The sequence below is a fragment of the Podarcis pityusensis genome (genome assembly GCF_964106645.2).
Source record: "Podarcis pityusensis genome assembly, chromosome: 6".
Lineage (NCBI taxonomy): Eukaryota > Metazoa > Chordata > Lepidosauria > Squamata > Lacertidae > Podarcis > Podarcis pityusensis.
The window spans coordinates 75,970,483-75,984,999 of record NC_138030.1 but is presented as its reverse complement, the minus strand read 5'-3'; the positions used below and the strand labels follow the sequence as shown (position 1 = coordinate 75,984,999).

The 14,517-nt window shown below is 41.9% G+C and overlaps 1 protein-coding gene and 1 long non-coding RNA gene across 5 annotated transcripts in view; one reads left to right on the top strand and one right to left on the bottom strand.

The window, feature by feature from the left end:
* The window catches only part of ALG14 (ALG14 UDP-N-acetylglucosaminyltransferase subunit), a 133,171-nt gene that overhangs the window by 65,948 nt on the left and 52,706 nt on the right, over nt 1-14,517 (bottom strand). The window contains exon 5 of one of the 4 annotated variants that reach the window (XM_081008846.1): nt 5,892-6,267. The gene's annotated coding sequence lies outside the window, so the exon portion shown is untranslated. Of the gene's footprint in view, nt 1-4,079; nt 6,268-9,745; nt 12,216-14,517 lie in introns of those variants that run through there. The other 3 variants (XM_081008844.1, XM_081008845.1, XM_081008848.1) reach the window with 3 other exon arrangements.
* Nucleotides 285-4,136, top strand: LOC308478818. Its single transcript, XR_013987310.1, has 2 exons — nt 285-1,602; nt 1,679-4,136. It is a non-coding gene; the product is annotated as an uncharacterized lncRNA (long non-coding RNA).

The window sequence follows — 14,517 nt, the reverse complement described above, 5'->3', positions numbered from 1 at the left end:
AAAAACACTCACAGGCACAGGACCTTAGATACATCCAAGATGGATTGTTTTCCCCAAACTTTGGTCCTTAAAGCTGTTTTTTGGGGGACTACAATTCCCATCATCCCTGACTGCTGGTCCCACTAGCGAGGGATGATGGGAGTTGTAGTCCTCAAACAGCTGGAGACTTCTAAGTTTGGGAAACACTTGATTCCTGCGACGCCCTCCACTTCGGGCAGCTATCTTTGAAAAATTAACTGGGATGCTTCAGCTGGCCCAGAATGCAGCTCTGAGGATGTTGGTGGGCCCAGGATCCCGCAGCAGCCGCACCGTGTCATGAACTGGCTGGATGAAGGGGGTGGGGGTGGGAAGCACCTGCTGGGGGACCCCCCTAAGACAGGAGGGCTACATCAGTTGCATAGGGAACCCCCAGACTGAGAGAGGATAAGGTGTTCTCCTCTCCCCACTTGGTTGTTTTCTTTTATGAAATTGTCATTTGAAATGTTGTAAGCCACCCTGAGAGGTGCTTTTGCATCAAAGGAGTGGGATATAAACATTTTAAATAAATAAATACCTCAGGGTAAAACTCTGGGCTAATCATGGTGATAGTTGATCACCTCCGAGTCCACTCAAAATGACAACTGCGCTGGGATAAACTCTTCTCAAGGTAATATAATCATTTCAGCTACCTGCAGTGAGACCATGCTTATAATTCCTTCCAGGTGGTAATGAGGATTTTACCACATAGTAGGCACATATGATAAAACGGTTGTCTGTGTGCATCATCCTGCCAGGTAAGAAGAATTTTACTACACATCAGTTGGTAAAATAGCTTTATGAGCATCTGAGCATGTGCAGGGTGCTTCTCCCCCCTATTGAATAACAACAGTGCACCCACCAATAAATTCCTACAAAAGCAGCATTCTTTCTTTTTCTTCATATAATTTAATAAACACTCTTAACCAATATACATTTAGCAGAGGGCATCTGGTGGATAAGAGGCTATTGGAAGTTCTGAGATTTAGGGAAGGTGCTATGAGAAGGAAGGCTCAAGTGAAGGAGAATATGTGGAAAAAGTTATTATGAAAACATATTGGGAACTGTGTACTAAGATCACGGAGCCAGGGGATAGCCAAAGGGAGAATTGGCAGTTATTAACTACTGGAGCGTAAACTGCTCATCATTTTTTGCCAAAAAGTGGAGAAACATCAAGATCAGTAAAGAATCCCTTGCCATTCAGAGCTTTGTAGCAACGTTATGGAAAAATAACATGCAGGAAACTTTGCCTTAGGAATCTGAAATAGCCACTAATTTCTAACACATGGTGCACAAGAGATACAGATGCTTGTTAAAAAAGAAAAGAAGCCATTGCTGGACTAGATCAGTGGCTGTGCTGATTCTCTCCCTGCCTAAACATCACTCGAATCTAACTACACACACACACACACACACACACACACACACACTTCCTGTAATTTAGTCTTCAATTATTTTATCCCTTGGCTCCATCACAGGGAATTGTGGATATGTGGGATGACTTCATAAGAGGAGTAGCTACATTTGCCCTGGCAGGGTTTATGTGCTTTTGAGAAACAGAGAGCGAGAGTGAGAGAGATTCACAATGTCATTGCCTATTATTGCATATCTTTGGTACAATAAACACATTACCTGCTGAACTTCTGCCTGCCATAGGCAGAAGAGGCAGAATGCGCATGTGCACACATAACATATGACAACTCCTACAAATGTTTTGTAGATGAGTGGAACTTAGAGGCAGCGGACTGAAACATTAGCCTATCCAGTCACCGGGACAAGTGTGCTCCATTGCTAGAGTGTCTCCTCCCACCTCAGGCCAGTAGTGCAACAGCCACTATGGACAGTGAGAAACACATTGTATGAATATTGAAAGGACACCCTGAAACAGAGACTGGTCACAAGAAAGCACTGTATTTTAGAACATTTGGGGGAGGGGGGAAGAGATGAGAGACTGTAAGGGGTTTGTGGCTGTTGCATTTTTGCGTTTTTACATTGCTGTACACACCAGAGGATGGAGATGTTTTCACCCAATGTGCATTACCAGGTTCCTTTTCCCATGCCTGCAACCCACCCCTCAAACTCCAATTCAATGAAACTGTCATTTGCACATGCATTGTCTTCTGTCTGAATTGTACATACTTCGGCTTAAGAGCAATGTTTTCAAATCAGATGGATGTTGGTTTGAGGAGAAATGCATCAAACAGTGGTATTTCTTTAAAAACTGCACTTTTAAAGAAAGTGTAGGATGCATATGAGTTGTGGCTAATGTCATGTGTACTCAGCTTCAAATACCAGAGGTGGGAGGGCATTGAAGATGGGTGTAATCGGTAATGTGTACAGTCTACATCTGCTCTTTCCTCCTTATGTAGGTGCAACAAATAGTGCCATAACACTACAAAAGACACTAGGCTCAGGCTTGCTAATTGAGTTCCTTTAGGTTTGAGCTGTATTTTGCAGTTAAACATGAACAGAGGAAAAAGTAACCATCTACTTGTTTAAAACATGCAAACAGCAGTGTAAATTTGTGGTAGAAAAGTAACTGACAACAAGAGCATGCACCAAAAAGTTGTAATTTTAACAGTTTTTTTTGGTTCTGTGGATACAGATATTAGAATTCATTAAAAAAAAACCAAAAACAAATTGGCATAGAACTCATAATGCCCTGGCCCTAATCTAGACGTATTCCTGCAATAAAATGGTTTGAAGAACATCCTGTTCACAGCAACATAGGCAATTTCAACCCACGGGTTCCAAATGGACAATATTTGGGGTAGAATTCAACAGAAAAAGCAAGAGGAGCTCCAAACAGAGCAGGGCTGAATTACCACATTAATACTGTTAGCATCTAAAGAAGGAGCCCCATAAAACCACCACTCCAAAGTCTAAAACAACTGCAGAAAACCTGTGACTCTCCAGATGTTGCTGGTCTACATCTCACATCATCTCTGGCCATTGCCCATGCTGGCTGAGGCTGATGGGTATTGCAGTCCAACAACATCTGGAGGGCATCATGTTCCCCACCATGGCCTAAAATTTCCTAACTGCATCATAGTCTCAACTTCATGATAAAATGGGATGGGGGTGGAGTCATGTACACCACCTTGAACCCCCTGGAAGGAGGAAAGACGAGATGCCAAAGTGATCAATAACAGCAACAAAATAAAAGGTGCTATGTGAAGGTTGCTCAGCTGATGAAGGCTCAGATGTGCATATCCATCAGCATCATTTTAGATCACAGGCAGCCCCCTAAGAGCCACTCAATAACAGAGACCAGTTATCAACACCGGATTGCCACTGTAACTCCTCTGGCATGCACAAAGCTTTGTACCTGCAGAAGAGGATCTGCAGATCTATTCTTTCAATCTGAACTGGATTTCCTTCATTTGTGATTAACACACTGCTGGATTTTATACATGCAGAAAGCAGAGCAACGGGTGTTTCCCCCTGCCCACCCACCCCCACTTGAAATCTGAAATCTGGAAAAGAGTTAAAAATCTGGTGAGGAGTTACCACGTCTCTACCACACATGGGAGGGCTGTTGTACTGAGGTGTCAATTATTATTAATCTCACTGGAAAGACACATATTCCCAGAATTGAGAGAACAGCCATGTCATTGTATGGCTAAGACTTTCTTTTCTTTTTAAAATAGAGAACCACAGCCCTGTCTTTCATATACTTAATGGCAGCATGCTGGTACAAACCCTTGGAGATAAATGTTTCTATACTCATGTAATTTCACTTTAAGTACTGTAGTGGACACAGTGTCTAGCAATAGCTACTCTCTTCTTTCTTTCCTTTTTGGTTTTTGTTACATTTGTTCTACTAGGTGCAGACTTTCCCAGCTCTCATTCTGCAAACTATGTTGACAGATTTCTCTTTTCATCATTTTGTCCCAAAAGGGTTTCATCTGCTTTTTGAATGACTGGATGCTGCGAGGCACCTGTGTTTCTCTCATGCTTGCTTTGTAGCAAATAATAGATGATGACAGATTTTCTTGGCAGTCATCATTGGATCCTAAATTACGCTTATGGATATTTCAAAATCGATGTCTGGACAGACGACATCTTCTTCTTCTTCTTCTTCTTCTTCTTCTTCTTCTTCTTCTTCTTCTTCTTCTTCTTCTTCTAAAGCTATGCTCACAAACCCCAGAATATAAATGTGAAGTTGGAAAGAAGCAAAACAAAAAATATAGGTTTTAATATAGATAAGTATTATAGTGGCTGATAATGGCTAAAATGAAATTTTATATTAAGGATCAGTTGCTTTCTGTATTGATAGCATCTGATCACAAATTCCCAATGTTTAAAATGAATTCGGGCTGTGGGTGACTTACAGAAAAGAACTAGAAATTAGCACAGTCTAGTAGTGGTTCTCTATAATTATGAACACTAGTCTTCATTTAAAACAAAACGTTCCAGCACTAAAGGATGTCTCCTCCCTGTGTGCCTTCTGCACACAGATGAGTACCATCTTTTAATTTGGTAAAATACTGGACTCTTTTTACAATTACAGTGTTCTATTAGAGAGGTAAGGTGACCATGCGTGCAATGGACGGTACAAAATTCAAATGTATATGCTTTGCATTTTTGTATCTTCTTTAATATTGAAATGCTTTGCTATTGGTTATTTGTAAAATATCAAGCACCAATCACATAATTGCCAAACATATGTTTCCTATTCCGCTTTATTCTATTAAAGCCAGGTAGGTTTTGGATATCATTGCTGCTACAAGAGCAGTATTCTTTTGCACATGCAAGCTGCTAAAAGGTCATTTACCCTTCACTTTCTCCCCCTTCCTGCAGAATACTCCTCTTCTCTCACTTCTTCTTTGCTCTGGTCATTCTCATTTCACTTTCAGGAAGCTCTCTTCAACATTATACTGAAAAACTTAATCGAACATCGCCCCACCCAAATACTGTATCTGTACTGAGATCCAGTAACTGAAAACTTCCAAATCTAGTCCAGCTCGAAAATATACTTAAGTGCTGTACTCATTTTGTGCCACAAAGTATGGGTTTTGTGATACAACCCGTAAGTGTTTATTTACAGCTCATCAGGGTTTGTAGTTAACGCCCCCCCCCCCCCGCAAAATAACATTGTCTGATATCTTCCAGACCTGTACCAAAGTTTCGTGTGGCTTTGTGCCTTGCTGGGAAGCTGAACAAACACTTATGACTAATGCCAGTCTCAGCAGGGCTTGCCAAATTTTAAGGGGGAGAAATTCAAGTTCCACTTGCCAAGGGACAGTCAGCAGTGGACTTTTAGGGTCCCAACTGTGGTCTCAGACCTAACTGCTCCACACCTGGGCAGGCCGGCATGCCTTGGAGAAAATGACCTGAAAAGGAAGGTCCGGTACCTTTTTTCATATGTGGTGGACATGTAAGATAGCAAAAGTGTTCTGGGAAATGATTTATAATGAACTGGAAAAAAAACATTGGAAACAACTTTTGTTAAAAAGCCAGAAGCTTTTCTTTTAACCTGGGGCTATGGTGGAATGCCCATGATACCTTGCCTTTCCTCCCTTTTCCCCAAACTTAAATTTATTTATTTTACTTTGCTTTTAGGATGGCTGGGCACACTGAAAAACACAAGTGCTGATGAGGTCCCAGCCGCCCACCATTTCAATTTAAAACTGAGGCACACACAAATTGTCTGCAAATCTGTGTCATGGGTCTGTATCCTGAGTTCTTTAATCACCTAGCAATGCTCCTGTTTGCCACCGACTACTGAAGAGCTGCCATCACTGAAAAATCCGTTTTAGTGGCACATACATAGCGGCACATACATAGTTGGTGCTCATCCCACTTCTCTGAGCGATGAGAAGTTCAAGGACACAACACTCACTTGGGGTTGGCTCCCTTTGAAAGGAGGTGACGTTGTTGTTGTTGTTGTTGTTGTTGTTGTTGTTGTTGTTGTTGTTTTGGTAATACCTGGTTTTAAATTCTCCCTCCCTCCCTCCCTCCCTCGGCTTGAACATAGAGGGAGACACAGCTTAAACACTAAAACTGACACCAAAGCCCACTGCTCCCATATCATATCTCCAGGGTGATAGCCAGAGCCCCATGATGCATATGGAGCCCAAATTCAGCTTTCTGTGTGTGTCCCCCACCCCGCCTGTCTATGACTTAAAACTACATTCTGTCCTTTACACACAAAGATTTGGATTACTTCATCCTTAGCTGGTGGTGGGGGGGGAGGTTTGTCCCCTTCTATAATCAGTTTTCCATACTCAGAACATTCCCAGAATCATCCTGCATCAAAAAGCAAACGTGTAACTATTTAGTTCCCATAGCTCTGTGTATCACCTTCAGTTTGCATCCACCAAAAGGATGTACCTGGCCAGAGTTGTTCCAAAAACTTTAAGCAGTTCTATTTCCCCATTAACCTTCCCCTATCTAACCCCCAAAATTACAATATTTCCTCCTTTCTAATCCAGTGATTTTTCTTACTATACTCTGTAACAGGATATGTGGAGAAAAATGCATTTTTTAAAAAAGCTTTGTATGTTTAAGGTTCAAGTCATATTTCAATGCTTTCCCCCATTAACCATGAGACCAAGACATTTCCTTTTATAGGCAATGAAATCTGAGATTAGTATATTTTCTGTGCTGAGGCCCTGACCAAAAAGAAAAAAAGTACTGAATGTTACAAAGCTAGTGATAATATCAAGAGAATTGGCACCAGTAAGAAAAGCAGGCATCCCACTGGTGATGTTTTGTCACTGGTAATAAATGCGAACGGAACACATTTTCTTCATTAGATCTAATCTGCTCCTGCTGGTTTTTACTAATGAATGAAACAATACGTTAAGAGAATGAAGGTCAAATGTGAGATGTATAACATTTTCTACAACCTAGACAGAAGAGATAGTTTCCTATCTAAAAGCCACAAGGCAGGGGAGCCATTTGCAGAAATTATTTGTGGCCGGGAACAGTGATGCAGCTAGGTGATTTTGGACACAGAACTTAATGGCCTTACGGGGATCCCCTTAAGAAAATCCACATGAATTGCTTTAGTTACAAAGCACACGGTTTACATTATGCACCCAGCCAGCCACCCAGAGCTGTGATTCCATGCTCTACAACTGTGTGTCTGCATTTCTGAAACATGGGGGGTGCGGTGAGGTGGATAAAGTTAAAACCCCGATTATAAACAAAATCAATACTTTGAGAATGTGCACTTTCAGATTTTAAACTCACTTAAATCTTAGCGCCGTCATGACTTTGAGAATATAACAGACTTTGGCTTGGGGGGGAGCGAGCACCAATTTCAGGAGAAATGGATTAATAGAGCACAAAGAAATGGCTGATGTCCCATTAAAAATGCCATTAACAGAGACTTTCTGGGTTGGACAGCAAATGGCAAAAGCCCTTAGCAGAGACAAAAGGCCAGAGTTTTAGGAGGGAGGGACAGAACTGCAGTGGGCAATGAGGTAAACAAACAGGAAAGAAGTGTCAGTTTTGCAAGGTGGAAGGGGGCAGAGCACAAAGTGGGCTGTCTGTTTTATGCTGGGGAGAGGGCCAGACACAATGTTTGGGGTCTCTTTGAAACTGAGGCTGCAGCAATGGAAGGAACGGGACCCTCTTGGGATGTGAATTGTCTGCACTCTCTCCATCTAGGCTCTGGTTGTATATATGTGTAAATAAACCATATATCCTAAAGACACCACAGTTTCCACTGTGCCCCATTGTCCGAAAGAAACCATAGAGCCTGGAAAACACATCTGGCACCCCTGGAATTGCTCACCGCTCGGAAATTGGGATGGCATGTAATAATATATTTTAAATAAAAACAATATGATAAGCCTCTGTAACAACATACAGGCCTGTCTACCCACCCCAACTCTATAATGTTTTTAAGAAGAATGTTTTTTAACCAAAAAAGTCATCCAGAATGGAAGGGTATGATTTACCCTGGCATAATGACACTAGCTTACTGTATTTTGGATTGCTCTGCGAGTCACACTTTGAAATCAATGGAACTTAAGTAAACTTTAACTAGATTCCTGCATTGCAGAGGGTTGGACTAGATGACTCGGGGTCCCTTCCAACTCTACAATTCTATGATTCCAACTGAAATCTCATGGACCGAGTTCAGTGGGTCTACTCTAAACATGATGACGTCTGGATCCAACCCTTAAATCAGTTTTGTTGCTTTCTGAGCTCTGCAGATTTGGATTCTAAACTGTAAATAGCTCCGTTTCATGTTATTCTATGCAATCTAGAGTCCTGTGTAATCAAATTAATCATTTTAAATATTTAATGGCAAGTAGTTTTTTTCTTTGTGAACCTGTGATAGCCAGGCTCTTGGGGAATCTTTCAACCATGTAGGGATCCATAAAGAAATTTCAAGCCCTGGGGAATTGTGTTTCTCCAAGGTTTAGTCAACATTTGATATTCACGTTGTACAAAGACCTAAGAAATCCATCCCTCATGACACAACAACATTGATACCAGCTGAATTTATTTACTTCCAATTGACTGAGGGGGGAAAACATCTATTGTGAACTTTGTATCCCTGATATTAAATTACCTGGTAATGGAACAGATTGGGGGCATTTCATTTTAGGGAAGATTTATAACAAAATATAATGGATGCTCACTTCTCATTTGCCAATTCACATTTAGCCTAGGCAGCTGGAAACCACGTCACCCTAATCTCTAAGCAGGTTACCATCCAGGGTTTGGTTTCCTCAAAATGAGGAACAGCAGAGACTGCGGCGTCTTTATGATGTATGGTTTATTTATACCTATATACAACCTGAGCCTACAATGGAGAGGCTCATAGCATTAACAGAAGAGAAGAAGAGGAGTTTGGATTTGATATCCCACTTTTCACTCCCTTTAAGGAGTCTCAAAGTGGCTAACATTCTCCTTTCCCTTCCTCCCCCACAACAAACATTCTGTGAGGTGAGTGGGGCTGAGAGACTTCAAAGAAGTGTGACTGGCCCAAGGTCACCCAGCAGCTGCATGTGGAGGAGCGGAGACGCGAACCCGGTTCCCCAGATTACGAGACTGCCGCTCTTAACCACTACACCACACTGGCTCTCAATAGGGTCTTGCTTCTCCCATAGCCTCAGCCTTGGGTTCAAGCAGAAATCAGGCATGGCTTTGTCTCTCAGCTGCTCAGTCTGCAGGCAGCTTCCAACTTCTGGCTCACGCACCTCAACTCTCACCTTTGTCTTTCTATCTAACAGACAGTTGAGGGAGGGGATCCACCCATTTGACCTCTGGCACAGAGTCACTTCCTTTGTTACCTTAATGACAGTAAGGTAACAAAAGGAAGGTACGGTTTCAACTGGGCCTCTCTCTTAGCTTCCCCCCTATTTGCAATAATTCTGACATACCTTGCAGGGTTGTAATGAGATAATGCCTATATGAAGTGCTCTGAAAACTCTAAAAAGCACTATATAAACCCCAAGTATATTAAATGTGAAAAATAGCCACTTTTTATTATATGGCTTGTTCTAACCTCTGTGTCCTCACCGTGTGTCACAGTGAAGTTCTGATTATCAACCACTATCGCTAACACATTCCAAAAGGAGAGACAGATTTGTCTTCAAATGAGATTCTGTTGAAGTCAGGGGCTTCAACAGCTAGTGATGAATGTGATACAAAACACCTGAATAGCTGCCACACACCCTCTTTTACACTCCAGCTGCAGTGAATCATTTCCTTTTCCCATATCCCAACAGATAATTTAATTCTGCAGCACAGAATGCAGGCAAGATTAGGACATTCGCCCAGTTTAATTGCCAGCTCGATTTGCAAGCAAGGTCACAATTCACAGTGCCAGACTTTAGTTGGACAGTGTTATGACAGAGCAGGAAACATTAATCACCGTAGCCAGCAGAAAATTACAGTTTAAAGCAATACTCATTAATCCTGTTTGCAGGGATTGCCCCTTTCCTTGTTTTTTTGTTTAAAGAAAAGGTATATTCAGCTGTACTGTCAGGTGAGGCATAGCTAGGAGGTGGCCGCAGACAGCAGACATTAGTGACTGACACGGAAGGATTACATCCTTAATTAAATTATTTTGTTTTCATCCACTTTCCTTCAGCATGCAACTGGTTTGCTACAGGAGGAAATGTGAAACTCTTCGTGGTACACCACAGAAACCGCACTATACTGATGCCCTCCACCACCACCCCCTACAGTGAAAATCACCCATGTCCTCTGTTCCCCTTGTCGCAGCAGCTGATTGGCTGTGAAAACCAAAACGGTGTGGTGGCTTTTCTTAACATTTAACATACCTTATTTGTGCATTGCTAACGGAAGAAGAAAGTCAGAGACAGATCTCTTAGGACAACAAAACTGCAACCCTGTTTCAGTTCTTTCCCCTGCACCTCTGGAAGAGAATGAGGAGTCGGGGAATATCTGCACAAAATTTTGCTTGCAATCTAATGGGCCAGGAGAAGCAGCAGCTTCCCATTCTGAATCCCATTTTCAGGTTTGAGCCCACTGTGCGTCTTGTTTGAGGTGGTGGCCCAAGGATTGTCATGACACCAGGAATCATCAGAGATTGAGCCCTCTGATGACAGCAGCCCTGGGTGGTGGTGGGGAGATGCATTCATCCCCTCATCCATCCCATGTGGAGATGCTGTCACTGGAACCAGCATCTTCTCTCCTAAGCTCCAAGGAGATACTGTAGATCTGTAGAGGAGCTATCCCTGCAGTTTCAAACGCTAAGGTCTAGAATAAGCCAACAGCTGCAGATGAAGGTGCTGCCCCCTTTGACTGGCTACATTTAGAGTTCAGGGGGTGGAGCCTCTAGTCAATGAGCAGCTAAGTCCAGGCTAGAAAGATCTGACAGCTGAGCCAGGATGCTGCTGAGACAACTTGCATCTCGTACCCCAGCTGCTGGATCACTGGCCGTGGTCCTGAAACCCATACCTAGGTCCCTTTACTGAGATGCCCTGTCTCACTTTCTTCTCTGCCTGGAACCCTGGGACTACTGACCTTTCCCTTGCTTGGTCCATCAACCAACTGTCAAGGTGGTCACTTCCATGGCTCATGACAAGGGAGTCCTGCATGGAGTCAGCCTCTGTGCCAGCACACAATCCGGGCCAAAGAAGGAAACTGCCAGGAGACCTGCTCTTGCTGTCTGCAGATCACTTTTGCTTCTTCGCCTTTGCCTTGGCATCTATCCTCAGTTCCCCGGGAGAAGGAAGCAACTCCGCTGGTCACCATTGGGAATATCGGTGACTGCAGTCTAATTATGTAATCAGCACAGTACTAAGCATGGTTATTCTGAACTAAGTCCTACTGAATTCAGTGGTGTTTTCCCCCAAGTAAATGTGCAAATGATCAGAACTGCAATCAATTATCCATACACTAATCTTTTATCTTCCTTGCTTAATTTTAATCTAAACCTACAACACATTTGGTGTTCATGAGTAAAACCCAGAATAAGGTAAAATATTACCATGTTCCATGCAGCAAAGCATCACAATTTTTAATTCAATTTTTAACCCACACTTCTTCCAAGGAGCTCATAGTGTCAGTACCCAATTCCTCTTTTAACTTTCACAACAGCCCTGTGAGGGGTCAGTTAGGCTGCGAGAGAAAGGTTGGTCCAATAACATTCAGTGAGCTTTATGGCTTCAGAGAGTAGGATTTTGTTTTGACAGCTATAATATTTTTTCCTTTTATGTTTCTTAAAATTTAATAAAGGTTAATTTAAAACAGTTTTTGAAAAAGAAATAAAACAACTCAAGGATCCAGAATTATAGAGTACCTGTGATTGGGGAGTATTGTGTCAATTCAAAAACAGAAGGTAGGAGCCAAGAAAGGAGGACCTCAGGATTGTTCTTACTCAAGCCGTATTCCATACAAAAAATGTCCATAAACATTTAAGAAAATTACTGGGCTAATGCTAATTCAGCTAAAGGACATCATTATTATACCCACATTGCAGGGGTGGGACTGTGGCTGAGCCAGCTTGGGTTACATCAACTCTGCAAAGGAAGCCAGTGTTGTTATCCCCATTTTGGATGGGGTACCGAGGAGTTAAGAGTAGCATATTACAACCATGAAATACAGTCCACTGTTGTTAGGTTGTTATGCTGGGCTGGGCATATTGTGAAGTTGACTGTAGCAACTGTGCAATTAGTTAAAGATGGGAAGGGATGAAGGAAGCTAGGAAAAGGATTTGGGTTCCAGCGGCGAGTGGGAAGGCAATGTCTGGATTCCAGGTCTGCCTTTAGATAAGAGAGCAGATTTACGAACTGTGAAACAACTGAAGGGTAGACCAGGAAGACAAATTTCTCAGAGGCCTTGGCAGTGCTTAGTTATAAAATCTACCAGAAATGATGGTCATGTTTGTTTGTAGTATTTACTTTGCTTCCCCTAGAAAAACACCTGAGGACACTTATGATGCTTCCCACCCTCTGGGAAGCCCACCGGGCACCAACATTCCCATCTTTTTGATGCTAGGCCAAAATTTTCTGTCATTTGCAGGCATTTGATAGTTAACCTTTTCTTCTTCTGTTTGGCTTTTGTAAGTTCACTGTTTTAATGGTGATCAGATTAATGCAGTTGGAAAAAAGGGAGTTTCAATTGTGGGAAATCAGTAGAGGACCACTTTTGGCTTTAACTTGCATGCACTTCTAACTTTGCTTTGAGACCTTTGTGGTATAAGGCAACAAATGAACGAACAAACAAAAATAATAATGGCAAAGCTGGATTCCTTCGGAATCCACACCCCCCCATATACCCCTTAGCTAAAATTTCAAGTGTTATGTATGAAGCTTCCACTCTCAGTCCTTGGTCTATTTCCTCCATCATACTGTTTATGAACTTTAATTTAGAATGAGAAATATCTATCTATATATACACACCACCCGAACAATACACAAAGCATCTTTGCTGAAATTCCTGTCCTTCAGTTTACTTGACAGTTTAATTAGAGACTGACGGTGTTTCACAAGTTGGTAGAACGCATGTTGCTATAGTTCAGCTATCATGTTTGTTTCTGTTGTTTTCATTTTAAAGGCTGATCCTTGCCAAAACCGGATAATCCAGTGATTAACTTTGATTTATCTCACATACCAGCGTCAGCCACTAAGTGTATATCATCATTCCCTCTTAATTTATAGCAGAATGCAAATTCTGCTGTGTCGGCTTCTCTAAAAAAAAACCCATTAACTAAAATAGAATCCGGCAATTTATCGTTACCAGTTCTCTAGGATGAAAGTGAAGATGGTTGACAAGGACGATTCCTGAACAGCATGTTTGTGGGTAGGCAACAACAAAAGAGGCACTACAGAAGGGACTTTGGTTTCCCCTTAAAAACCCCAAAAGGAGCACAATCTCTTCTCAGACTTGCCATACCTGCTTATGATGAACAGCTGCTTTAGACTCGCCAAAATACAGAAAGCATCTGTCTCAAATGGTAACAGCTAAGATTATTTTTTTCACACCACTGGCAACTTATGTGGAACAACATTGGTTTTGGAACAACTTTAGGCTATTGCTCCGGCCTACGAGCTTTTAACCACACATCTTTGCTTATTCTTTAATGCATATAGAAACAAAATATGGTTATGTACAAAGTAGAATGTGAACACTATTCCAATTAAAGAACTGTCAAAGCGGAGTCTTTTTCCCCCCACTATCCCCCATGGGAGATAAATTAAATTAGGTTGCAGCTTATGGGTATAGAGAAATGGCTCTGCTGGGGAAAGGAATAAGCGCCTGAAATTGATTAAATGGGTTAATGATTGAACTAAATCAAGCTGCTGAAATGTTTCTTTAAAAATGCCCCTTCCAGCCGTCATTTAATCAATTGATTCTCTTAAGTGTCAGAAGCACAAAGCTAGCAATGGGTGCCTATGATACTGCACAGGAATGCATCTATCACCTAAAAGGCATGCACTCCCTTCACAATTTTATTAGGACATTTAGAGCAGAGCAGGGAGGGGTGGGAGTTCACTCAGAATGTGTCAAAGGCAGTGTGAGAGGCAAGTGGGTCTAATATGCTACAATTCTCAATCTTTTCCTGCCCTAGCTCAACCTAGTTTTGCTTCACTTGCAGTCCCGCTGTCTGTACAGAAAGACTCCAGGCGCTTGTTTATCACACGCCCATCATTTAAGACTTCATTTTATGCCATGTAGATGCAGCAGCTGACATACAGAAGTTAGATAAGTTAGATAGAGAGACCTGGGTTCAAATTCTTACTTTAAGATCACTGGGTTATCTTGTGGCAGTCACTATTTCTCAGCCTAACCTACCCCATGGAGTTATCGGAGAGTAAAATGTGAAAATTCTATATTCACTGCCTTAAACTTGTCAGGCCAACTTCTTCTGTGCTGACCAAGATGGTCTGCATTTAAGAACGGCAGATCTTTCTAATGGTTATGATCAATGAACCAGTCTAACCTATAGGTTTTTACAGGGGTCAGGCAGCATCTTCGATTTTGCTTTCACCTGTTGATGAAAATAGTTTTGATGGGGAATAAGCTATTTCTCCACCTGATAGCCTTCAGATTACCATTTCAATA